Source organism: Oncorhynchus nerka, linkage group LG15, assembly GCF_034236695.1.
Source record: "Oncorhynchus nerka isolate Pitt River linkage group LG15, Oner_Uvic_2.0, whole genome shotgun sequence".
In the NCBI taxonomy this organism is placed as follows: Eukaryota; Metazoa; Chordata; class Actinopteri; order Salmoniformes; family Salmonidae; genus Oncorhynchus; species Oncorhynchus nerka.
Window position 1 is genome coordinate 82,938,608 of NC_088410.1, and position 25,739 is coordinate 82,964,346.

General features: G+C 43.4%; 1 protein-coding gene across 1 annotated transcript in view; it reads left to right on the plus strand.

Annotated features, from left to right (window-relative positions):
• Nucleotides 1-1,744: 1,744 nt before the first annotated feature.
• LOC115143411 (neural cell adhesion molecule L1-like protein) overlaps nucleotides 1,745-25,739 on the plus strand; it is a 95,484-nt gene continuing 71,489 nt past the window's right edge. The window contains exon 1 of the mRNA XM_029683814.2: nucleotides 1,745-2,082. The gene's annotated coding sequence lies outside the window, so the exon portion shown is untranslated. The remainder of the gene's footprint in view (nucleotides 2,083-25,739) is intronic.

The following is a 25,739-nucleotide window of genomic DNA, read 5'->3' on the forward strand; positions in this document are numbered from 1 at the left end:
CCCTTACCCCTATTGCACATAGATCTACGTATAGCCCTCGTGGGAGTCTAGTACCCCCACTCAGGGACTCGGTACCTGCCCTCAGAAGACCCTACACCATAAGCCCGTCCACCTACGGATTTTGCACAGGACACACCCCCACTTGGGATCGATCCTACTACAGAACCTGCCCTTACCCCTATTGCATATAGGCCTACAACCGGTCGTATAAAAACAATGGGACTACTGAATAAACTCATGCTTTCTATGTCTGTATCCTATAAATTGTATTCAGCCTACGACCCTCTTCTCCCCAAGATGTCAGAATGAGTGGTAACAGGTGTAGGAACTTGCCTACCTTGTTTTGTGCCGGCCCCTGTTAAACTGATTCAGACTCTTCAGTTCAACTGCAAATCATGGTGAATCCTGCCGACAACACCAACTGTTAGGTTCTGAACAAACAGAGTAAAAACTCAAACGGACAAGCAGAAAAAGCTTAAATCAAGTTGATTCAACCCACAGTGGAGAGAGGATACAGGAGTTAAGCAAATCTAATTGAGAAAAGTACAATATCTATCTCTGCTACACTGATTTCTATTCAATCCCTAAGTGTTTTGTTCACATGTAGCCTGTATGAGTTATGCATAGGCTACCTCTAACACTCTGCATGCTTAGGTGGGATGGTACAGTCATTGTATTGTGGTAGTTAAAGATGCTACAGTACTGTATGTACAATCTGCTCTTCAAATAATGAGACAAGGTTTTTTCAGTATGACAAGAAATCAGATTGTATTTGATGGAGCACTCTTGGTATGTGCAGTCTGCCTCATATAAAGATCCTATTACACTCAGTCCTCAGTGAATGCATTGTGTAATCCGGTCAATGTGATTAAAATGGCCTGAATTAGATTAGGTTTGATTCTATTCAGTCTGTTCATTTCCTCTCTCAGACGTATCAGGTTAAGCACTTGAGTGAACAGGATGAAATCTATCAAATAAGACCAATCTCTGGATATGAACAGGGATGTAGTGTTGAATGTAGCCTGTAACATTTGACAAGAAACCCCAGGTTATGTACATAGGTCATGTTGTAGTAGTGTGTCATCTAATTACATCACTCTCAGCCATAAACAGTGTTTTTCCAGGAATTATTGACCCTGTCCAGACCACACCCACAGCTACCCAGTAGAACTGTATCCAACTATTGCCCATATAACCTAGTTGACAGCATTAATTTCCAATGTTTAGATGCACATTTCTCATCACTGAGCAACGCTTAGATAGCAGGTGTCTGCTGAAATCCAAATCAGCACCCAGTAATATGGTGGTGGTTGAAAAGCTCATTTGATTGCTAGCTGACCTCCCCGACCTCACACAGCTGGTCAGTGGCACAGAAACAGAGTGAGTGCTTTAATGATGCTGCTGATGCTGCTGTTGCTGTCTGAAGTGCTGAAACAACTTGTCCCCACAGAGACTAATATGTGGTCCGAGTCTCCCTCCCTAATCTGACCATTAGGTTCCCATAGGCTATACTGGGAAATAGCTGTTGATGTACTGACACAAATAATGTGAATAATTTCAATATTTGTATTTTTATTATGTGGTTGCATATTTAGCCTAGCACTTGAATAATAATATCATGTGATGTTGTTTGATTTACATTCACAATTTCAATTCCATTTTCCTTCCATTCAATAATCTTCATTCTAACAGCCTGGTTCTGTCACCCCCTCCCCCTCCCCAAAACCTGCGTGCCCATTCTGTGCCTGGAATAATGCTGCTGTCATTGAGGGTCTTTTAACCCGGTCACAACATTGAGAAGTTGTGGAGGGTTTTCTCGGTTGTCATGGATTTCTAAAAGCTATTGACTGCGATAGGGTCCCTTTCTCTGAACGTCTTTGTAGAAGAAAACCTATTCGTTTTTCGTCTTTTTCACAAGGAGGGCGATAGCATCTACGCTCGAGGAAGCGTTTCGTGTAATTCTAGTTCTGTCTGACCAATTGCGCACGTTTTGAGATTCAGTAGGTCGATGCATCTCAGACCGCTATAAACTAAATTCAACCTCATCAAACGACTGGAACGATAGGAACTGCTCTTAAAAAGGTATGTGTATTTACTTTTGTAAATGATTCTTTGCATTTTTTTTTCCGGTAAAGGCATAGTCTTGTAATTAGTTCTTAATTTTGTGATACTTTGCTCTAAAGTAGGCAGGCATAAATTATCACAACCGGTACATCAAGTAGCCTACTTAGATATAATAACCAAAATAACCTATAGTGAATTGTCAGAGTGAATAGATAAATGACTCATAGGCAAATGACACTGTAGCCTAGAATGGATGATTGTTTGTTTGATTGTAATGATAAACAAAGTTGGCTTACATGCCTTCATCTCATTGATTTCAGTTACATCTACATGGATTTCTTAAAACAATATCCACTGATCTTACAGCATGCATAGTGCTTTATGTTGCATAGCAACATACAGTATATCACGGCCAGTAATGTCTTGCAAGTCTTTTCACAATTTGGAATAATAGCCCACACAACTAAAGGACACTTTATGGACACCAGTATAATTTGTAATTGGGGGCGGGGAGGAAACTACCCCCCCCCCCCCCACTCCCATCCTCATACCCCCTTAGGCTACCCTCCAGGCATAATCAGACAGTAATATAAATAAGCAAGAATATGTGCAAACTGTATATTTAGTTTGTATTTACTTTTCTTATGGTTAAATGATTTGTAACATACTTTTGATAGTACTTTGATATTACTTGCTGGTCATAATTGCTTGCTGGTCATTTCAGGAGGCTAGAGATCAGAGAGAAAAATGGTGTTCAACATTTCTTTATTGCAAGATGTTGGTGGTTCATCTCCTGACATGTTGAATATTCTCCTAAAAGACCATGAAAAATACTGTTGTGTTGTCAAGCCCACAGTAGCCTTAATTACTTCCTAAGTGCAAACATGGCAAGAACTGAACTGAGTTTCTTCCTTTGAATTGCTAGTGAAGACTGCAAATCACCTGTACAACTGTGTGTACTCTTCAATTTGTTCTTCTGTCTTTTTGAATGATTCACTACCTAGACTACAATCAGGTAGATTAACAAGAGGCAAATGGGCAGACGCACACCGGATGCATCTCTGAGTACAGCAATCATCTGCCACTGAGAGCCCCTCCAAGATTCTTGATGACTTTTCCCCATCGAGGAAATTCATCTCCATTTTATGCATTGGTTTGGATTATGGGGAAAGGGCTTTTTGTGGAGAGCACGTGGCGTGGCAAAATGATGAGTGATTTCTCTTTAATGAGTATGATTAGTCACTTTAGAAGTGCTCAGCAGATTGACGTTATTGCATTTCGGAGCTTCTACATTGCATAATTGATTTTGAGCAAGATGGAACAGGTGATGATGATTTGTTTTTGTGTGAGTCTAAAGATACCAGTGTGTACAGTATACTGCACACTTTGTTTTTGTGTGAGTCTAAAGATACCAGTGTGTACAGTATACTGCACACTTTGTTTTTGTGTGAGTCTAAAGATACCAGTGTGTACAGTATACTGCACACTTTGTTTTTGTGTGAGTCTAAAGATACCAGTGTGTACAGTATACTGCACACTTTGTTTTTGTGTGAGTCTAAAGATACCAGTGTGTACAGTATACTGCACACTTTGTTTTTGTGTGAGTCTAAAGATACCAGTGTGTACAGTATACTGCACACTTTGTTTTTGTGTGAGTCTAAAGATACCAGTGTGTACAGATGCACACTTTGTTTTTGTGTGAGTCTAAAGATACCAGTGTGTACAGTATACTGCACACTTTGTTTTTGTGTGAGTCTAAAGATACCAGTGTGTACAGTATACTGCACACTTTGTTTTTGTGTGAGTCTAAAGATACCAGTGTGTACAGTATACTGCACACTTTGTTTTTGCCTCACTGATCCCTCCCATAATATGCTTTTGATAATTAAAATAGGTAAGTAGTAAAACAAATAGCTCAGGAGGAATACTTCACCTTCAAAGATTTGTGTTTTGGTCAGTGGTTTCACAGCACACAGTGAAGTGCCTCTTGGGGGTTATTTGTTTAGAAAGCCTATATGCTTCTCCTATCATATTATTAAATTCCCTTTTCTTCGTGTGCTTGTGTGCAGCAACTCTTGCCAAGCCACATCAATTAGATGGACCTTGTGAAGATCACACTTCCATTTCTGGTCATAGCTCAGCTTGTCCCTAAGCACAGAAAAACTCCTTTTGGTAAAGGTGGATTGATGGGCCTATACCTTTTTATCCTGCAATATGTATAATGAGTGTATACCACCTTAAGTGTGATATCCTGTAGAGATGTCATGCTGAACCAGTTAGTCCATATATTTCCAGGATGAGAGTATATCATGGCACTTGGTGATCATGAGTCATCCCAAGCTTCTCAGTATTCAGGCCATTGGTGCTGTGTACCAAAAGGCTGGTTGAATACTTCTCACCAAACAGGTTGAATGAAGTTCAGTGTAATTGGACAAGGAAGGGCTCCACCACCAACTACGTACCTGCAGGTCCATGTCAGCCAGGCAAACTTCTCTCACCACTTAACATGAGTCTCTGACCAGACACATTTCATGCCTATTTTGTTTTAAAGGTAACAAAAATGCATGAAAAATACCGGATTGTGTAATGCTAGTAAGGCTACTGACATGGACTTTCAACATGGTTTGGACTGCACAGTAGACTCTAAAAAGTGACCAAGAATGACCAATCCCTCATCCATACATGTGAATACATCCACATTATCATCTGGACTGTACCTGTCAGACAGTGTGACCAACTGACACGTACTCAGACAACATCAATTTCATTCACTTACTCTCTTTTCCATACACAGACTCTAATTCAGTCACACAAACAAACACCTGCACCCGTAACTACGTCCACTGAATTTCTTTTTCATGTTCATGCAATCCTTAATACAAACACGCAATGCCTCCTCAGGCAGAATGACTTTTAAAGCTGAGAGACGCAGTGTGTGTATGCATGTGTATTTGTGTTTGTGTACACAAGCTTCTTTTCCATGTGTGAGAGGGATAGAAAGAGGGCCTAGTGTCTGGTGGTTTTTGGTTTTCCTTTCAATTAAAACCTAGATAAGCAGGTGAGGGGAGTTCTTTACTAATTAGTTACCTTCACTAATCAATCAAGTACAAGGGAGGAGTGAAAATCAGCAGACACTCGGCCCTCCGTGGAATGAGTTTGACACCTGTGCTCTACAGGCACCCTGCTGACTGATGGAATACAGATTACACAGATACTTGTTAGAGATTACAGATGAGTTTGGCAACGGGAAGAAGACATTAATTGCTATACAGATTTCATTGCCCATATATGATGCCCCTTAATCTCTTAATCTATAAAACACTGGTGATTCATAACACAGATTAGCCTTTCTGACCGTCTCTGGACTGTGACAGAGAGCAATTATATTGACCCAGGAACAGATGCTGATATTGTAAACACTGATTATATGAAACATTGTGACACCTAGATGTACTCCAGACAGCAGACTCTGTATGGTATGGATGACAGTGTGCTGGAAGATGTGTGGTGGAACCTAGCAAATATCCAGCCGTAATTGAACTTCAACTCAGGCTTCCGTTGGTACAAGCAATTACAGCGACGACTCCTGCTCCCTCTGCTGCAGCATTACCTGAGCTGTCCTCTATCATGTTTACTGCTGGTGACAGGAAGAAGAAGCAGCATGTCTTGTATGATCTGGAAATATGTGTGGTTACATGAAATATTAATTCATAATTTTCCACAATCTCTGCCTGCTTTTCCGGAAATGTGCATATCTTTTTCTTAGTAGGATACCTATAAAATTGAGTCTGGGGAGAGATAGCGGCAAGGGAATTATTCTGGCCATTCACCCTGGGGGGCAACGGGTTGGGTGGGGGATGATGAAGATGTAATGATAAGAGGTTGTGATCAACCAGAATTCACCTTCATATCTTATTTAACAGGCCGCTGCATTATTGGGGCCACTGGTGAATATGATCAATGGCAGCCTGCGCTGCACGGACAATTAATCTGCTAAATTAATACTGAAGGACAAACCTGCAACGAGGTCAATGTTATCACACATGTTCTGGAGTTCCTATCCCAGAACAACCCAGTGGGAGGGCGATAGGAGGCTGTCTCTCTCACTGGCAAGGTCCCCTGTACACTTCCGGGCTTAAGGCAATGGCTGGGCGTATCATTCCTCATCTTCTTTCAGTGCCACTTGTTCTGCCTCAGTACATGGTGAAAATGGCAACTTCTGGTACAAATTTGTACAGTTATATAAAAAACAAATCCACAAAACCATGTTTTGTTTCATCTTGCAATGTTTTCATAGGAATGAGAACCACAACCAATAGGATTAGGTTTTACTGGAGGCCGTTTGAGCCAACTGCTTTTCTGAAAGAACAGGGTTTACAATCTAGCACTAAGCCACTCGAGCCCCTGCATGCCTGTATTCAATCAGTATAGTGCCTTTTGTTTTTTGGTTGTTTGAATTTTCACAAGTGATTCTAATAAAAGTGTTTAAAAAAATGGCCAAAAGTACATCTCACTCCAAAATCATGGGCATTAATATGGTGTTGGTCCCCCTTTAGCTACTTTAACAACCTCCACTCTTCTGGGAAGGCTTTCCACTAGATGTTGGAACATTACTGCAGGGACTTGCTTCCATTCAGCCACCAGAGGGAGATTAGGACTGGGTCGCAGTCGGCGTTCCAAATCATCCCAAAGGTGTTTGATTGGGTTGAGGTCAGGGATCTGTGCAGGCCAGTCAAGTTCTTCCACACCGATCTCAACGAACCATTTCTGTATGGACCATGCTTTTTGCACGGGGGCATTGTCATGCTGAAACAGGAAAGGGCCTTCCCCAAACTGTTGCCACAAAGTTGGAAGTACAGAATCATCTAGAATGTCATTGTATGCTGTAGCGTTGAGATTTACCTTCACTGGAACTAAAGGGCCTAGCCCGAACCATGAAAAACAACCCCAGACCATTATACTTCCTCCACCAAATTTTACAGTTGGCACAATGCATTCGGGCAGGTAGCGTTCTCCTGGCATCTGCCAAACCCAGATTTGTCCATCTGACTGCCAGATGGTGAAGCGTGATTCATCACTACAGAGAATGCATGTCCACTGCTCTAGGGTCCAATGGCGGCGAGCTTTACACTATTCCAGCCAAAGATTGGCATTGCGCATTGTGACCTTAGGCTTGTGCTCGGCTATAGAAAACAATTTCATGAAGCTTCCGGCAAACAGCTCTTGCGCTGACGTTGCTTCCAGAGGCAATTTGAACTCGGTGGTGAGGTTTGCAACCAAGGACAGATGATTTTTACGCACTACTAGCTTCAGCACTCGGCAATCCCGTTCTGTGAGGTTATGTGGCCTACCACTTTGCAGCTGAGCCGTTGTTGCTCCTAAACTTTTCCACTTCACATTAACAGCAGTTGACCGGGGAAGCTCTAGCAGGGCAGAAATTTGACAAACTGACTTGTTGGAAAAGTGCCACATTGAAAGTCTCTTTAGAACGGGCCATTTTACTGACAATGTTTCCTTATGGAGATTGCATGGCTGTGTGGTCTAGAAGGATTTTATATGCCTGTTAGCAACGGGTGTGGCTGAAATAGCCTAATCCGCTAAATTGAAGGGGTGTCCACATACCTTTGTATATATAGTGAATAAGGTCCTCAAAGGTATAACAAAACCTGACAGCCTTAACACAAAGAGTACGTTTTTGTTGTTGTATTTTACCCCCTTTTTCTCCCCAATTTCGTGATATCCAATTGCGATCTTGTCTCATCGCTGCAACTCCCCAACAGGCTTGGGGGAGGTGAAGGTCGAGTCATGCATCCTCTGAAACATGACCATGCTCCTTAACCCGGAAGCCAGCTGCACCAATGTATCGGAGGAAACACTATTCAACTGGCGACCGAAGTCAGCCAGCAGGCACCCAGCCAGCCACAAAGAGTCGCTAGAGCATGATGAGCCAAGTAAAGTCCCCCTGTCCAAACTCTCCCCTGACCCGGACGATGCTGGGTCAATTGTGCATAGTCCTATGGGACTCCCGGTCACGGCCGGTAGGACACAGCCTGGGATCGAACCAGGATCTGTAGTGACGCCTCAAGCACAATTGCAGTCTCAATTCCAGATAACTCATGAATATAAGAGCGTACTGAACAAAGATGAAAGACATAAAAGAGACATGGAATAGAGGGGATCACAGTCTTCTTGTGTGTGTTGTGTGGGCAAGGTTAGGAGGACCCCCCTAGAGAAGTGGTGTAGAAGGGCTGACAGGATGAGGAGGACAGGACAGATGTGACAGACAGGCACGTGGACAGGAAAAGAGCCATTGTCTCAAGTGGTATGATAAGAGCAGGTATCAGACAGTTTCCCTCCCTTCCCTCTCAGTTGTTGGGTAAATGTAATTTGAAACCACTAGGTTAGAGATAATGTGGAGTGTAATTTAGGAGGATACATGAGGCTCATGTTTAACATCTACTACATGCAGTGCTATTGTAATAGAGCAGCCACAGGCCGTTTGTTTCTTGGGTGAATGGACAGGGTGCCGGAACATAATTACAAGTAATTTATAGACTGCAAATTGACCACAAGAAGCCCAAACAGAAATCATTTTGTCACGACTTCCGCCGAAGTTGGTGTCTCTCCTTGTTCGGGCGGCGTACGGCGGTCGACGTCACCGGCTTTCTAGCCTCCACCGATCTACATTTCTTTTTCCATTTGTTTTGTCTGTATTGTACACACCTGGTTCCCATTACGTTTGGATTATTTCCCTATTTAACCCTCTGGAGCCACCATGGTTTTGTCCGTGTTTATTGTTGTCAGTTGTCTCGTTTATGTGATTCTGGATTTTCGTTCTTCTTGTTGGAAGATTATTTTTGAGTAAAGTTACTATTATTACTCATCTCTGTGTCCTGCACCTGACTCCGCCTTACATCACCTAGACTCTGACACATTTCAAGCCTTGCTTACATTTGTATACGATCACATATATCTCCTTATAATGCATAGGAATACATTGGAATAACTTGGAGCTGATTTGCTGGTGTTTTTACAGCCTCCTCATCCAGATTTTTTAAAAATTCTAAACTTGGGGGACCAGTTGGTGAACCTTGTAATACCGTATCACTTATCTCATACCAAACGTACAGTATGGGCAATGAAAATATATTCACCACAGGAGGTTGGTGGCACCTTAATTGGGGAGAATGGGCTCGTGGTGGTGACTGGAGCAGAATCAGTGGAATGGTATCAAATACATCAAACACAAGGTTTCCAGTTGTTAGTTGCTATTTAATTTGCTCTGTTTCGGCCATTATTATGAACCGTTCTCTCCTCAGCAGCCTCCTAAGATCTTCACCATATAGCATTGTTGTTGACTGAATAGGATGGGTAGACAGATACCAACAGACAACAACAGGATGCACAGCGATCCCATACATCCAAGTGTACACAAACACATGGCCCAGGTGCTCCACCATAATCACCTAACCCACGTGTGCTCATAATTTGGCGGCTTCCCATAATATTAAAATTGAACTGCTGTTTTGTTTGGAATTAGATATGGCCCTACGAAAAGTCTGTAGGGGGAACCAGTGTAATGTGTGTCCCTAAAACACACCTCAGAATGTGAAGGCAGCGGTACACTCACTTTGGGGTGTCCTCTGGGACCACATTACACAGCATGGAGCGCTGCTGGGGGCCGTAAGCAGAGTTGACTCCTGGCTGGCTAGGACTCTCAGCTAGTGACGGAGCTACATGCGGCACCCAGCCGCACCTAGAGTCAAACAGGGCTCTCCCCTGACAGAGAACACTGACCAGCCATGATTAGAATAATGAAACAAGGAGGACATACTAAATAGTTGGATGGGTTGCTATTGTATGTGTAAACTCTTAATCTTCTCTCAGTTTGAAGGTGCGTCGATTCCTGTGTGCTATTATCCTTTGTTCGTTAGAAGTGTTTAGCAGCTGGAAACAAATTACTATCATTTCAACTGAATGAGTGTTTTCAGAGCTTCTAATTTATCATGATGAAATTAGAATTGCTTTTCATAGTTGATTTCCCCAGCTCAATTTACAACTAGATGACACCCTAAGACTCATTAGCAATCAACTGAATATTATAATGCAGCTTTTTATTATAAAAGCCATTTTACAATTCCTACAAATTGACTGAATGTTATGATGCAGTTTATTATTATAAAAGCCATTTTACATGCCTACAAATTGACTGGTTTTTGGAGAAATGACAGTATATTTATTGGTGTTCTGAAAGTCTTTGTGTCTGTACCCAGCATACTGGGGGTCAACTATACAGACAGCCAGAACACAGCAATAGTCTACTTCTTAATGTTCTCGCCCCCAGACACGGCAAATGTTGAGTAAAATTGCCAAACTGGTCGAGACTCAGCACCATTTATCAGCTCGGGGGTAACTCTTCTGCCCATTTCTACTAATCTAACCGTGGGACCACCTGCAGAACAGTGGAGACACTCTGACCTCATTATGTTTCCAACTTGGCTGGAACCATTTATTTTTATGGCACTACATTGGATTGGAGTGAACCTGTCACCTATCACCTTCCAGATTTGAATGATATATTTTGCTAGTGCCTGGGGAGTGGTTTTCTATGGACTGGCTGCAGCTGTGTCTGGTTACATGAGGCTGAGGGGTTTTGTCTGCCAGTGGGTTAGGGGGCCCTGTCTTGATGAAACCACTAACTTAAATGCCATGGCGTCTTTCCTCTCAATCTTTACCTCATTATCCCCAATGTAGATAGAAACCACTCTCTGTGTGGCCACCCCTCAAGGCAAGTACCACTGATGCCATGTGAGGATAATACATGTGTATATAACAACGCTATGGGATAGTATGAACTAGGGATGCACAATATATTGGTGAACATATCGGACTCGGCTGATAAAAAATGCCAACATTGGTATCGGCCCGATGTCCAGTTTAACACCGATGTGCAAAACCAATGTCAAAGCGTACATGCATAGCTATATAACGTAGGTACATGACGTAATGGTGCCATGTAAAATTTTGCGCTACACGTGCAACACAGCATTCCTAACTTAGCCCACAATGTCGGCTGTGTGGATCGAGCAGTCAACAAGTTGAGCAGTCATTTGAAAGGGTGAGAACATTTCAGAGACAACTCTAAGGTGAAATCCATTAACGCTAAGATAATGAAATGCATTGCCCTTGACAATCAACCGTTCTCTGTCGTGGGTGATGATGGCTTTCGCGACTGGTCGAGCACCGGTACACACTACCAAGTGAGCTATTTTTCAGATGTTGCCCTACCGTAGTTACACAGTAATGGCGTCACTGCTATTAGTTTCATGACATACTATGGAATGCCGTTTGAATCTGTGTGTGTCAAAAAAGATACATGCATTAAATAAGCTTTAATTTGACACATCAAATAACACAGTTCTGTTATAGAATGTTGTGTGTTCTGAATTTGCACATGCAAGCCAAGTGCCACCACTACTATCAGTAGCTCTGTCAAAGCTGTGCAAAAAAGTCTGCAGACAAGCAAAACACCAGCCACGAACAATGTGTTTACAATAACGCATTGGTAAAAAAGCAGTATTTGTTTGACGGCAACTTTGACCAGCAGAAACTGCAGTCATTTTCATTATTTTTAGCAGTGATTTAGGAATCCTTGTGAGTAAGTATTAGCTAGGTGTTGTTCGCCTATTGAAATTGAACTTCAGTTCATGAAAATAAATAGCAAGCCAGCTACTTAACCCTGTTGCCCAAAGCCAACAGTATAAGCAGCCAGCTAGCTTCATCTGGCTAGTGAGGCTCGACCGTACTGGGTTATGTTTATTTTTTATTTATTTTATTTCACCTTTATTTAACCAGGTAGGCTAGTTGAGAACAAGTTCTCATTTGCAACTGCGACCTGGCCAAGATAAAGCATAGCAGTGTGAACAGACAACACAGAGTTACACATGGAGTAAACAATTAACAAGTCAATAATACAGTAGAAAAAAGGAGAGTCTATATACATTGTGTGCAAAAGGCATGAGGAGGTAGGCGAATAATTACAATTTTGCAGATTAACACTGGAGTGATAAATGATCAGATGGTCATGTACAGGTAGAGATATTGGTGTGCAAAAGAGCAGAAAATAAAATAAATAAAAACAGTATGGGGATGAGGTAGGTAAAAATGGGTGGGCTATTTGCCGATAGACTATGTACAGCGGCAGCGATCAGTTAGCTGCTCAGAGTGCAGATGTTTGAAGTTGGTGAGGGAGATAAAAGTCTCCAACTTCAGCGATTTTTGCAATTCGTTCCAGTCACAGGCAGCAGAAAACTGGAACGAAAGGCGGCCAAATGAGGTGTTGGCTTTAGGGATGATCAGTGAGATACACCTGCTGGAGCTCGTGTTACGGGTGGGTGTTGCCATCGTGACCAGTGAACTGAGATAAGGCGGAGCTTTACCTAGCATGGACTTGTAGATGACCTGGAGCCAGATGGTCTGGCGACGAATATGTAGCGAGGGCCAGCCGACTAGAGCATACAGGTCGCAGTGGTGGGTGGTATAAGGTGCTTTAGTGACAAAACGGATGGCACTGTGATAAACTGCATCCAGTTTGCTGAGTAGAGTGTTGGAAGCTATTTTGTAGATGACATCGCCGAAGTCGAGGATCGGTAGGATAGTCAGTTTTACTAGGGTAAGTTTGGCAGCGTGAGTGAAGGACGAACTACAAAAATCTCTTAAATTGGAAACACTTATCTCCCTCACTAGCTTTAAGCACCAACTGTCAGAGCATCTTACAGATTACTGCACCTGTACATAGCCCACCTATAATTTAGCCCAAACAACTACCTCTTTCCCAACTGTATTTAATTTATTTTGCTCCTTTGCACCCCATTATTTTTATTTCTACTTTGCACATTCTTCCATTGCAATACTACCATTCCAGTGTTTTACTTGCTATATTGTATTTACTTTGCCACCATGGCCTTTTTTGCCTTTACCTCCCTTCTCACCTAATTTGCTCACATTGTATATAGACTTGTTTTTTTTTTTGTTTTTTTTTACTGTATTATTGACTGTATGTTTGTTTTACTCCATGTGTAACTCTGTGTCGTTGTATGTGTCGAACTGCTTTGCTTTATCTTGGCCAGGTCGCAATTGTAAATGAGAACTTGTTCTCAACTTGCTTACCTGGTTAAATAAAGGTGAAATAAAAAAAATAAAATAAAAAGGAGGCTTTGTTGCGGAATAGAATGTGTTGTGAAGCTAACCACAATAAGGATTAGGCACAATAGTGGAATTTGCGATTTGCCTTCAAAATAAAAGTATCTATTTGAAAGTGATGCAGAAGGTTACAATTGGTGGAATTTTGCCATATTTAGACTAGATAATGTTAAACAAGGTTTTAATGTGAAGCAATGAAATGGGGTATCAGTCAACTCGGTGACACCCACAGAACACAACTGTGAAGAGTTTACGCAAATATTAGCGTTGTAGGTTGTATTGCGGGACTGGGAAGGTGTGAAATCACCTCCCCAGTCAGCCTATTGTGTGTATTGACATTCATATTTCAAATCAAATCAAATCAAATGTATTTATATAGCCCGTACATCAGCTGATATCTCAAAGTGCTGTACAGAAACCCAGCCTAAAACCCCAAACAGCAAGCAATGCAGGTGTAGAAGCACGGTGGCTAGGAAAAACTCCCTAGAAAGGCCAAAACCTAGGAAGAAACCTAGAGAGGAACCAGGCTATGTGGGGTGGCCAGTCCTCTTCTGGCTGTGCCGGGTGGAGATTATAACAGAACATGGCCAAGATGTTCAAATGTTCATAAATGACCAGCATGGTCGAATAATAATAAGGCAGAACAGTTGAAACTGGAGCAGCAGCACGGCCAGGTGGACAGGGGACAGCAAGGAGTCATCATGTCAGGTAGTCCTGGGGCATGGTCCTAGGGCTCAGGTCCTCCGAGAGAGAGAAAGAAAGAGAGAGAGAAGGAGAGAATTAGAGAACGCACACTTAGATTCACACAGGACACCGAATAGGACAGGAGAAGTACTCCAGATATAACAAACTGACCCTAGCCCCCCGACACATAAACTACTGCAGCATAAATACTGGAGGCTGAGACAGGAGGGGTCAGGAGACACTGTGGCCCCATCCGAGGACACCCCCGGACAGGGCCAAACAGGAAGGATATAACCCCACCCACTTTGCCAAAGCACAGCCCCCACACCACTAGAGGGATATCTTCAACCACCAACTTACCATCCTGAGACAAGGCTGAGTATAGCCCACAAAGATCTCCGCCATGGCACAACCCAGGGGGGGCGCCAACCCAGACAGGATGACCACATCAGTGAATCAACCCACTCAGGTGATGCACCCCTTCCAGGGACGGCATGAGAGAGCCCCAGTAAGCCAGTGACTCAGCCCCTGTAATAGGGTTAGAGGCAGAGAATCCCAGTGGAAAGAGGGGAAAATTATTGTCTTTTGTTGATTTTATATCACAACATTCCAAACTCGTTTAGAATGATCTATTCAATTATGACATAATTCTACAATTTGTATTAATTTGCATCACTGTCAATTAATACTTTTATTTTGGAGGCTAACCGCAAAGTCCACTATTGTGGCTAATCCTTATTGTGGCTAGCTTCACATAGATGGGTCCGACCACCATTAATCAAATAGGAACTGTCTTATAAATTAGGGTTATTTTATATGATGACACCTAGCTATATAGTTAGCTAGCTAACTATGGCTACTGAAACAGATTATGTCGTTTTGCTATGTTTTGGGGGAAGAACATGGTTTGCATCCATGAGCTAGCTAGATTTTTTTATAACCGCACTGTAGGTGCCCGAGACAACTTTACCAGCATCATAGCATATGTATCGTTGAATCGTTGTGACATGTGAAATACGAGTGATAGTGTAATTGATGTGTAATAACGCCGTAAAAAAATTATGAACGTGTTAAATTATTATTTGATGTGTAGTCATATTCAGGTCCTGATTGGTCAACAAGCTTATTTGACACATCAAATAGTGTTATTTGACGTGTATCTTTTTTGACACACAAAGAACCAGACAGCGTTCCATAGAAATCCTAGTTGAGAATGAAACGACTGAACAAATGAACAATGAAACAGCACAGCAATAAGTGAAAGAAATAGGTTTTGATTATGTTTTACTGGTAATGGGGACATACGTAAATGCCAACAAAATAACTTTTTGGTCAGTGTGGTGTGTGTGTGTGTGTAACCTTTATTTAACTAGGCAAGTCAGTTAAGAACAAATTCTTATTTACAATGACAGCCTACTCCGGCCAAACCTGGACGACGCTGGGCCAATTTTGCACCGCCCTCCCAATCACGGCCGGATGTGATACAGCCTGGATTTGAACCAGGGTCTTTCGTGATGCCTCTTGCACTAAGACCGCTGCGTCCATGTGTGTGTGTTAACTATTTAACTGTACTAGAAAGATTTAAAGGCCGCAAAAATGTTAAATATCGGGTATCGGTATCTGGGTTTTTTGGGCAAGGAAAATTTCGGATATCGGTATCGGCCAAAAATGTCATATCGGTGCATCACCAGTATGAACAGTGAATTCTGCCTGTTGCTATTGTATAAGACTCTTCAACTGAAAATGTCTTCATCATGTCTTATTATTGACACTTCCCTCCCAGAGGAATTGAACATATGCTTTAGTCCAAATCTACATTTGCCGTTCAAATGTGCCGTGTAAATTACAAATTGACAAACAAAAGAGCATGAAGGAAGGGGCAATCTCTGTGGTAAATTGTCTTTAATTGCATTAGTTAATCAGTACACTGCAGGTTTCCCTGAATGTTGCAACAGACTGACTCTACTGGAGTCATGCAAGGCAGTTCCATCAACATTTAGCTCATTATCATTTGCGTTTCAAATTAGCATACACTAGATTGGTATTTAGGCTGTTGTGTGCTTGTTATTTGGGGAAAGAGCTTGGATATATTGGGAACAAAATGTTCAAAGTACTCTGAAAACACAATTGTGATATTCCTTTTTTGGAGAATGATAAGAGTAAACAGACCATAATGCTTTGATTTCTGTTGTCTGTTGCCCTTATATTTAGCAATTACACGTGCCCTTAGGTTTTCCTATCTTATTTTCAAGTAAACCATCTCTAAGTAGCATCTGTGCCATATTTCTCCTCTCTCAGTGATTGAGCTTGGGGGTTCTGAAGGATCCAACAGTATGCAAAACCTAAGAATGAAATCTCCTGAAGGGGAGGGTACGAAATAAAACAATAGAATAGTAATGCCATGGAAACAATGATACCAACATGCAAATAGAGGAATCTTGGTTTGGTTTAGGGACTTGAGAGAACAATTTAATTCCAAATCCACTATTATTTAATGGACTTTCATTTTTCGATACAGTCAGCACATAGACAGACCTTACACAGTCCAGTGTTATCTAAGTGCTTTGTGGATTTGAAATGGCTGTGAGGTTCCAGGCAATGTTTTGAAACAAAAACAGATCAATAGAGGTGATCTAAAATACATTCTGCTTTGATATCTGGGGCTACAGGCCAGGAAATGTTCCCATCAGTCTTTGTTGAGAGTGCAGCCAGGTTGCTCAAGATTCCACTGCGAAATTCGACATCCGTCCAGGTAAGCAGGATGTCAGGAGATTATTTTTAAAACGCCACTAGGGGCAACAGTGAGCTGCAGGCTCTGGCTCTGAGGGTCGCATTTCAATCCCAGTGTTAGGCACTCATTTAAAAAAAAAGTTACCTTCATTTTTTTTTATCCTTACCTTAACCATTTGGAATGAATGCCTAAAGTTAACCTTCAAAATTTGACGTTTATGGACAAATGGTGGATTCTGCAGTGAGACTCTCCCCTGATTGGATGGACAGCCTGCGCTGGTTGTCATTCCATTGACCATGCCAGTTTCCTGTGGCTTCTCTCAAAGTCAGGCTGTGTGTCATTTTTACGGTGCAAGCGGCAGGTAGGCCTTCTGTTGCTTGAGTTACTTGAAACGCTATAATATAGCTAATTGGGATGCAGCCGCAGCTTTGTAGGCATTATGTCGTCTACTCGCAAATGACAACACTCCATGGAACTGATTTTTCACAGCTCAAATTCGTTAATGTCATTCCGATGTGTTTAATAGCACACTCTGAAGAGGGAGAGAGAGAGACTGTCGTGCAAGCATGTCTACATGTGTGCCTATTATTGTATCCTATGCCGTCATCTTAAATTGTCTTTTGTTTTCAGATGAAACCGTATTCTACAGGCGCAAGCAATCATACTGTCTGACCCATTATTTTCTGAATAGGGAGCTTTTTATCTATTCAGCATCATACACACAATGACTTTTCTCATGAATGAATTAAACTCAAAATATTGTGCGAACGAACATAATGTGCCTGAGACAAGAGGCTTTATATGGAGGATCTGCCTGCAGCTCTCGTCACCATTTGACAGTTATTGCCTCTGCTACAGAATCTCCTCAACCTGTGCACACAGTAATCAATGCAGGGGTTAAAGGTGCCAGACTGGGGCTCATGGTAATTGGGAGAGCATGTTGCTCAATAAAATGACAGGGTCTACAGAGGGTGAGCTCTGGTTTATCACCAGAAACCAGGTATGATTGACAACCTCAGCCTTGGGGACCTACCAATTCCCTCAGGCACTTAGCATTTAACTCTTCCCTTCTATAGCCTAAGTAAATAAGGCTTCCTCTTTCTAAATTATTTTACACCTCAGTAATTCCTTGCTACTATTGGCTGCAGCTGAGCCCGTTTCCATTGGCAACCTGTGCCACTAGGAACATGTGATGAAACTATCAGAGTGTGAGGTGCCTGTGGCTCTGGCCCATATGTTCTCACACAACAAACCTGTCCACAAATGCTTTATGCCTAGGGGGCCCTCACCTTCTTGCTGAACACACTTGTATGGCCCCATGTCCCCACCCCTGGGTTAACTCACCTGCAGTTGAGATGTTTGGAGCATGTTTAAATACTGCCTGGTCCCACTGTTATCCCCCTGTTGTCCCCTTGTAGCAGCAGGAGACCTGTGTTTAGGATGTCCCTGTTTCCTGTTGGAGTCGCCCACTAGCACTGGAGGCAGAGAGAGATTGGGGGGTATGGACCACAGTCAGGTTCCCCCCTGCTGGTCCGAACCTAATGTCATTACTGACTCACAGAGGCTCCCTTAGTTACCCTCCCTCTTTTTGCCTCTGAGAGTGAAACAACAATCTCTGCTCACCCCACCCCACTCACCCCAACCACCTGTGGCGTGAGTAGAGCTTGAGTAGAGCTCTAAGTGTGCCAGGTCACCCATTAACCCCCTGCATTATCCTATCTCTTTATGCCAGTGTATGAAGGGCACTCGGACAAATTCTTCCCCATTCATTAGAAAATAGTCTGCATTCCTTCCAGTGAAAATGGACATGGTTTGCTGGCCCTCGAAAAGCTTTCATTCCGATTGTGCTTCTGAACAGTAGCACCACTGTTCCCCCCATATAGATAACCCTCACGGTTCAGCACCGTTTGGACCAAATATACTCCTCCTTTCCAGTGGGCTCCACAGTCCAAAACAGTAAACAACTTTTCAATTCACTCTCTCAAATCAAATCAAAATCAAATCAAATTGTATTTGTCACATACACATGGTTAGCAGATGTTAATGCGAGTGTAGCGAAATGCTTGTGCTTCTAGTTCCGACAATGCAGTGATAACCAACAAGTAATCTAACTAACAATTCCAAAACTACTGTCTTATACACAGTGTAAGGGGATAAGGAATATGTACATAAGGATATATGAATGAGTGATGGTACAGAGCAGCATACAGTAGATGGTATCGAGTACAGTATATACATATGAGATGAGTATGTAGACAAAGTAAACAAAGTGGCATAGTTAAAGTGGCTAGTGACATAAGAATGCAGTCGATGATCTAGAGTACAGTATATACATATGCATATGAGATGAATAATGTAGGGTAAGTAACATTATATAAGGTAGCATTGTTTAAAGTGGCTAGTGATATATTTACATCATTTCCCATCAATTCCCATTATTAAAGTGGCTGGAGTTGGGTCAGTGTCAATGACAGTGTGTTGGCAGCAGCCACTCAATGTTAGTGGTGGCTGTTTAACAGTCTGATGGCCTTGAGATAGAAGCTGTTTTTCAGTCTCTCGGTCCCAGCTTTGATGCACCTGTACTGACCTCGCCTTCTGGATGATAGCGGGGTGAACAGGCAGTGGTTCGGGTGGTTGATGTCCTTGATGATCTTTATGGCCTTCCTGTAACATCGGGTGGTGTAGGTGTCCTGGAGGGCAGGTAGTTTGCCCCCGGTGATGCGTTGTGCAGACCTCACTACCCTCTGGAGAGCCTTACGGTTGAGGGCGGAGCAGTTGCCGTACCAGGCGGTGATACAGCCCGCCAGGATGCTCTCGATTGTGCATCTGTAGAAGTTTGTGAGTGCTTTTGGTGACAAGCCGAATTTCTTCAGCCTCCTGAGGTTGAAGAGGCGCTGCTGCGCCTTCTTCACGACGCTGTCAGTGTGAGTGGACCAATTCAGTTTGTCTGTGATGTGTATGCCGAGGAACTTAAAACTTGCTACCCTCTCCACTACTGATCCATCGATGTGGATAGGGGGGTGTCCCCTCTGCTGTTTCCTGAAGTCCACGATCATCTCCTTAGTTTTGTTGACGTTGAGTGTGAGGTTATTTTCCTGACACCACACTCCGAGGGCCCTCACCTCCTCCCTGTAGGCCGTCTCGTCGTTGTTGGTAATCAAGCCTACCACTGTTGTGTCGTCCGCAAACTTGATGATTGAGTTGGAGGCGTGCGTGGCCACGCAGTCGTGGGTGAACAGGGAGTACAGGAGAGGGCTCAGAACGCACCCTTGTGGGGCCCCCGTGTTGAGGATCAGCGGGGAGGAGATGTTGTTGCCTACCCTCACCACCTGTGGGCGGCCCGTCAGGAAGTCCAGTACCCAGTTGCACAGGGCGGGGTCGAGACCCAGGGTCTCGAGCTTGATGACGAGCTTGGAGGGTACTATGGTATTGAATGCCGAGCTGTAGTCGATGAACAGCATTCTCACATAGGTATTCCTCTTGTCCAGGTGGGTTAGGGCAGTGTGCAGTGTGGTTGAGATTGCATCGTCTGTGGACCTATTTGGGCGGTAAGCAAATTGGAGTGGGTCTAGGGTGTCAGGTAGGGTGGAGGTGATATGGTCCTTGACTAGTCTCTCAAAGCACTTCATGATGACGGAAGTGAGTGCTACGGGGCGGTAGTCGTTTAGCTCAGTTACCTTAGCTTTCTTGGGAACAGGAACAATGGTGGCCCTCTTGAAGCATGTGGGAACAGCAGACTGGTATAGGGATTGATTGAATATGTCCGTAAACACACCGGCCAGCTGGTCTGCGCATGCTCTGAGGGCGCGGCTGGGGCCCAGTAGGCCCCAGTAGGAGGAAGGTGGTAGGAATTAACTTAAATGAACTGTTTAAATTGTCGCTATTGTTCAGATAATGCATTTTAAGTGATTATAAGGTTTGGAACCCTTACTCAATTTACTACATTTTAGTGCCTGGTTGAATCAAGGTTCTTTCCATTCCATTTCAATGAAATTACATTGAACCAACATGGAATAGACGTTGAATTGACGTCTGTGCCTAGTGGGTGGTTAGCATATTCCGGAAACACATGCAGGCAAGTGAGCATCAAGGCTAAGCAACTCAATGGGTCAAATTAGTTATGCCTGATGTTAATTCAATTAACATTCCACCCTATGAATTCAGAGAACAAGAACATCAACAATCAGAGTCTCTCTGTTGTAACATTTGACCTGTGTCTACTTATGTGTACCACAAAGAGGATGAGTCAAAACAGTGTTCTCAGATGTTCTTGTGTTTCTCAGCATTATCAGTGGAGTCACGTCTACCTGTCTGGGAGCTATGAGGCTGTGAAGTGGGGCTGAGACTGCGAGCCAACACAGGGAGTGCTAGTACTAGCGGTGCATGCTAAGGGGGACTTCCATTACCTCGCTCAGCCAGGAAGATCTCTCTACGCTCAGCTCAGACAGGAACCAAGGGGGATTTGTTTTCCTCACTATGAGCAGCAAATAACATCAAAATAGTTTCCCCCCCACAGAGTGCCTGATACATTGGCCTGTGTTTCTTCAGCTTCTTGCTGCTGCTGGAAAGAGGGGAGATGGCTGATTTAAAGAGCCGTGTCCCTCTGTCACTATCACTGGACGGTAGATTGGGTGATGAGAGAGGCAATTTCAGTCTGATACTTTGATTTGTTCCATTAGTGGAATCCCGACGCCGGAGTCTGCAAATGGCACGTGACTAAATGTTCTTTCCTCCATATTTCAGTTTAGTTTAAGGTTTTTATGAATGAGTGCAAATGTATCGGTGTGGTACATTTGTTTTCCTAAATGGCTTTCCTCAAACAACATGTTAACACCACATCCTTTACATTAAAGCATACAAGCTGAGTGCCTTGGGATGTTGCATTTAAGGATAGCAGCAACCCACTCAATCAAAGAGGTTGGTTCAGACAGAAAAATACTATCTGGTCTGTAAATATTGTCAGCTAAGCTCCAGTGCTTTGCTGCGCCACAGTGATTATATTTTTGGCTGCCCGGTTCCTCCCTGTTGGGCTGGTGAATGAGGAGAGACAGGCCCATCAGCAGCAGAGACCCCAGAGGGAGACCCCACTGTCAAAAAGGAGCCTGAAGGCTCTGGGCTCATTTTGAGTAGAATGCAGAGCACAGCATTCTAGAACTCCACCAGCTATCATCATTGGAGCGTCACTGTTCCAGATCCTAATGGCTATCCCTGCTCTGTTCTGCCACCTCGGCACTTTCTGAGGGCTCATTGGAGACCGGCTAGTGTAAAGTCATGAATTAATAGTGTTATGCTTTGTATAGCCTTCACCCCTTTTAAACTATAGGATGCATTGAGCAGCTCTTTGAGGAACCAACCATGGTGAATGGTTTGAAGGTAACGTCCTCTCTCCACCAAGCCCACATCCTCAAAGGCAGCTAATTGGGTCTTTTTGCCCTTGTTTATCTTCATTTAAAGACTGGAGAGAATATTTTTTCTTTACTGGTTTCAATATTGAGTTGGGGAGCAGGCTGGGGAGGAGTGGGGGCAGACAGTGGAGGCAGTGTTTGGCTTGGGGGATGGGGAGCAGGCTGGGGAGGAGTGGGGGCAGACAGTGGAGGCAGTGTTTGGCTTGGGGGATGGGGAGCAGGCTGGGGAGGAGTGGGGGCAGTGTTTGGCTTGGGGGATGGGGAGCAGGCTGGGGAGGAGTGGAGGCAGTGTTTGGCTTGGGGGATGGGGAGCAGGCTGGGGAGGAGTGGAGGCAGTGTTTGGCTTGGGGGATGGGGAGCAGGCTAGGGAGGAGTGGAGGCAGTGTTTGGCTTGGGGGATGGGGAGCAGGCTGGGGAGGAGTGGAGGCAGTGTTTGGCTTGGGGGATGGGGAGCAGGCTGGGGAGGAGTGGAGGCAGTGTTTGGCTTGGGGATGGGGAGCAGGCTGGGGAGGAGTGGAGGCAGTGTTTGGCTTGGGGGATGGGGAGCAGGCTGGGGAGGAGTGGAGGCAGTGTTTGGCTTGGGGGATGGGGAGTAGGCTGGGGAGGAGTGGAGGCAGTGTTTGGCTTGGGGGATGGGGAGCAGGCTGGGGAGGAGTGGAGGCAGTGTTTGGCTTGGGGGTGGGGAGCAGGCTGGGGAGGAGTGGAGGCAGTGTTTGGCTTGGGGGATGGGGAGCAGGCTGGGGAGGAGTGGGGGCAGTGTTTGGCTTGGGGGATGGGGAGCAGGCTGGGGAGGAGTGGAGGCAGTGTTTGGCTTGGGGGTGGGGAGCAGGCTGGGGAGGAGTGGAGGCAGTGTTTGGCTTGGGGAATGGGGAGCAGGCTGGGGAGGAGTGGGGGCAGTGTTTGGCTTGGGGGATGGGGAGCAGGCTGGGGAGGAGTGGAGGCAGTGTTTGGCTTGGGGGATGGGGAGCAGGCTGGGGAGGAGTGGAGGCAGTGTTTGGCTTGGAGGATGGGGAGCTGGTTGGTGAGGGTGACCTAATGAACGTGCTATCCTTAGACTCCTAATTACATTGGAAGAGATTTCAGATCTTCAAACACGGAAAGCATATCACTTTTCAAGAAAAGTATTATAAAACGTCTTCCATATTTCCAGAGAATGAAGATCTATGGTCTTCATTAATCATGATACTGTTGAGTGCCATAATTTTTAATCAATACAATGCCATGACAAGACCCATTAATCAACTGTGTTTACTGTTAGTCTTATTGAATGCTTGTAGTCTTTTTCCAATTATGTGCTGTAGAAGGATGTATAGTGGTGTAACCTTCCCCCCTTTTCATCTTTGTGGAGGAGGTATAGATTTTTAGCCGGCCAAATGAACTGTTTGCTGAAGAGCCTGCAGTCATTGTGCTTAGCTGCTTTCCCCCTTTTTAAGCACGCTCATCCCCAACTCCAAATGTACACTTTGCAGATCAATAACCTTCCAGTAATTTAACGCTGTCTGCCTCAGAGAGGTTGAGGTCAATCCTCTCCCAAGTCATTCAGTGATTCAGTGTGGTTTAACGTCGACCAACCAGCTGTTGCTATTGAATAGGCTTGTTTTACATAGTCACAGAAAACAACACATTTGCAATTGTCGCCATGTTTTTATCATGTATTTTGAATATGGTAGCAGGCAGTCATTTAATTTGGAGGCAGCCATGAGAGGAACATGTTCTTATTCCTGATTTTTCTCTCAATCCACTTGTGACTCCCATCTGACAGTGTATGAATAATCTCTGGCTGTCTTGACGTGATTCGTATCTGTGACTTGGTGCATCATTAATAATGATTAACCTGTGGCTGTGTTGTGGTCTACCTGATGTTGATCAATACTTATATTCAATTGGATCAATGTCCTGTGTCGTTAGTTGGGGAGTAGTGAACTACAAATTGCTCTACTATATTTTGCTGTTGGTGGTAGTTGAACTACATTATAATCTTGGTAGTGTTTTCGGTAGTGTATTACATTTTTTAGCAAATTCTCACAAGAAACATAGTTTTTTTGTTTAATAGGCCAAATTACACATTCAATTAAAGGCCCGTTTTTATATCAATACGAAACCATTTCTGGGTAACAATTAAGTACCTCACTGTAATAGATATACGTTAAATGGGAAAACATTTATCTTTAGCAAATAAATATTTTTCAAGAAGAATTTTGCTAGCACTGTTTGGGATTGGTCTGGGTGGGTAGGGGTAAACAGAAAACTAGCTGTTATTTGCAGGGACTTTGAAACTCTCTTCATTATTGGTCTATTAACCAATTTACAGCATGGCAATGTCACAATGGAAAGCAAATTCTCCCGCCCATGCAAACCTGATGATTAGAAGGTCCTGTGTGGATTGTATTTTTAACTAGAAACTATCAGGAAATAACACCGATACATGTTTTCATACTTTTACAGTGTTAAAGATGCACCATGCAGAAATCACTCTGCCATTTCCTATTTGCTAAAATTCTAATACTTAGCTTAATGTCAATTTATGTGACAAAACAAGCAAATATAGTGTAGAGAATTGCATTGTGCCAACTAAACCACTGTGAAAATGTATTTTTCATAACCAAACATATTGTATTTTCAGCTCTTTGAAGCTTGTGTACTAAACAGAAATAGCGCACATAGAACAGATTTCTTAGACTTGCTTTCAATGCGAATGACAAATCTACAACAGCCATTCCTATGTGAAAGTTACATATTGCAGCTTTAATTTCATCAGCTGTTGCACAATATGAGGAAAAAATACATTTTGACTGCACTATTACATTTCAGATTTATATATGGTAATTAATCATGAAGTAGTTTGGATGAAATTAACTACTTTTTCAAAGTAGCTTTAATTAAGTAAACTATATTTGTCTTAAGGGTAGCTTTAGTGGATCCAGTGTGAAGTAATTGGTAGCTGGTTAAACTATATTTTCAGAATAGCTTCTCCAACACTGTGTTGTCATGCAGAACAGGGGTTATTTGTTTTTAATGGCATTCCCTTTTCATTCCTGACCAGTGATCAAAATCAAATCAAATCAAATGTATTTATATAGCCCTTCTTACATCAGCTGATATGTCAAAGTGCTGTACAGAAACCCAGCCGTAAACCCCAAACAGCAAGCAATGCAGGTGTAGAAGCACGGTGGCTAGGAAAAACTCCCTAGAAAGGCCAAAACCTAGGAAGAAACCTAGAGAGGAACCAGGCTATGAGGGGTGACCAGTCCTCTTCTGGCTGTGCCGGGTGGAGATTATAACAGAACATGGCCAAGATGTTCAAATGTTCATAAATGACCAGCATGGTCAAATAATAGTAATGAATAGGTCAGGGTTCCATAGCCGCAGGCAGAACAGTTGAAACTGGAGCAGCAGCACGGCCAGGTGGACTGGGGACAAGAAAGAGAGAATTAGAGAGAGCATACTTAAATTCCAACAGGTCACCGGATAAGACAGGAGAAATACTCCAGATATAACAGACTGACCCTAGCCCCCCGACACATAAACTACTGTAGCATTAATACTGGAGGCTGAGACAGGAGGGGTAGGGAGACACTGTGGCCCCATCCGATGATAGCCCTGGACAGGGCCAAACAGGCAGTATATAACCCCACCCACTTTGCCAAAGCACA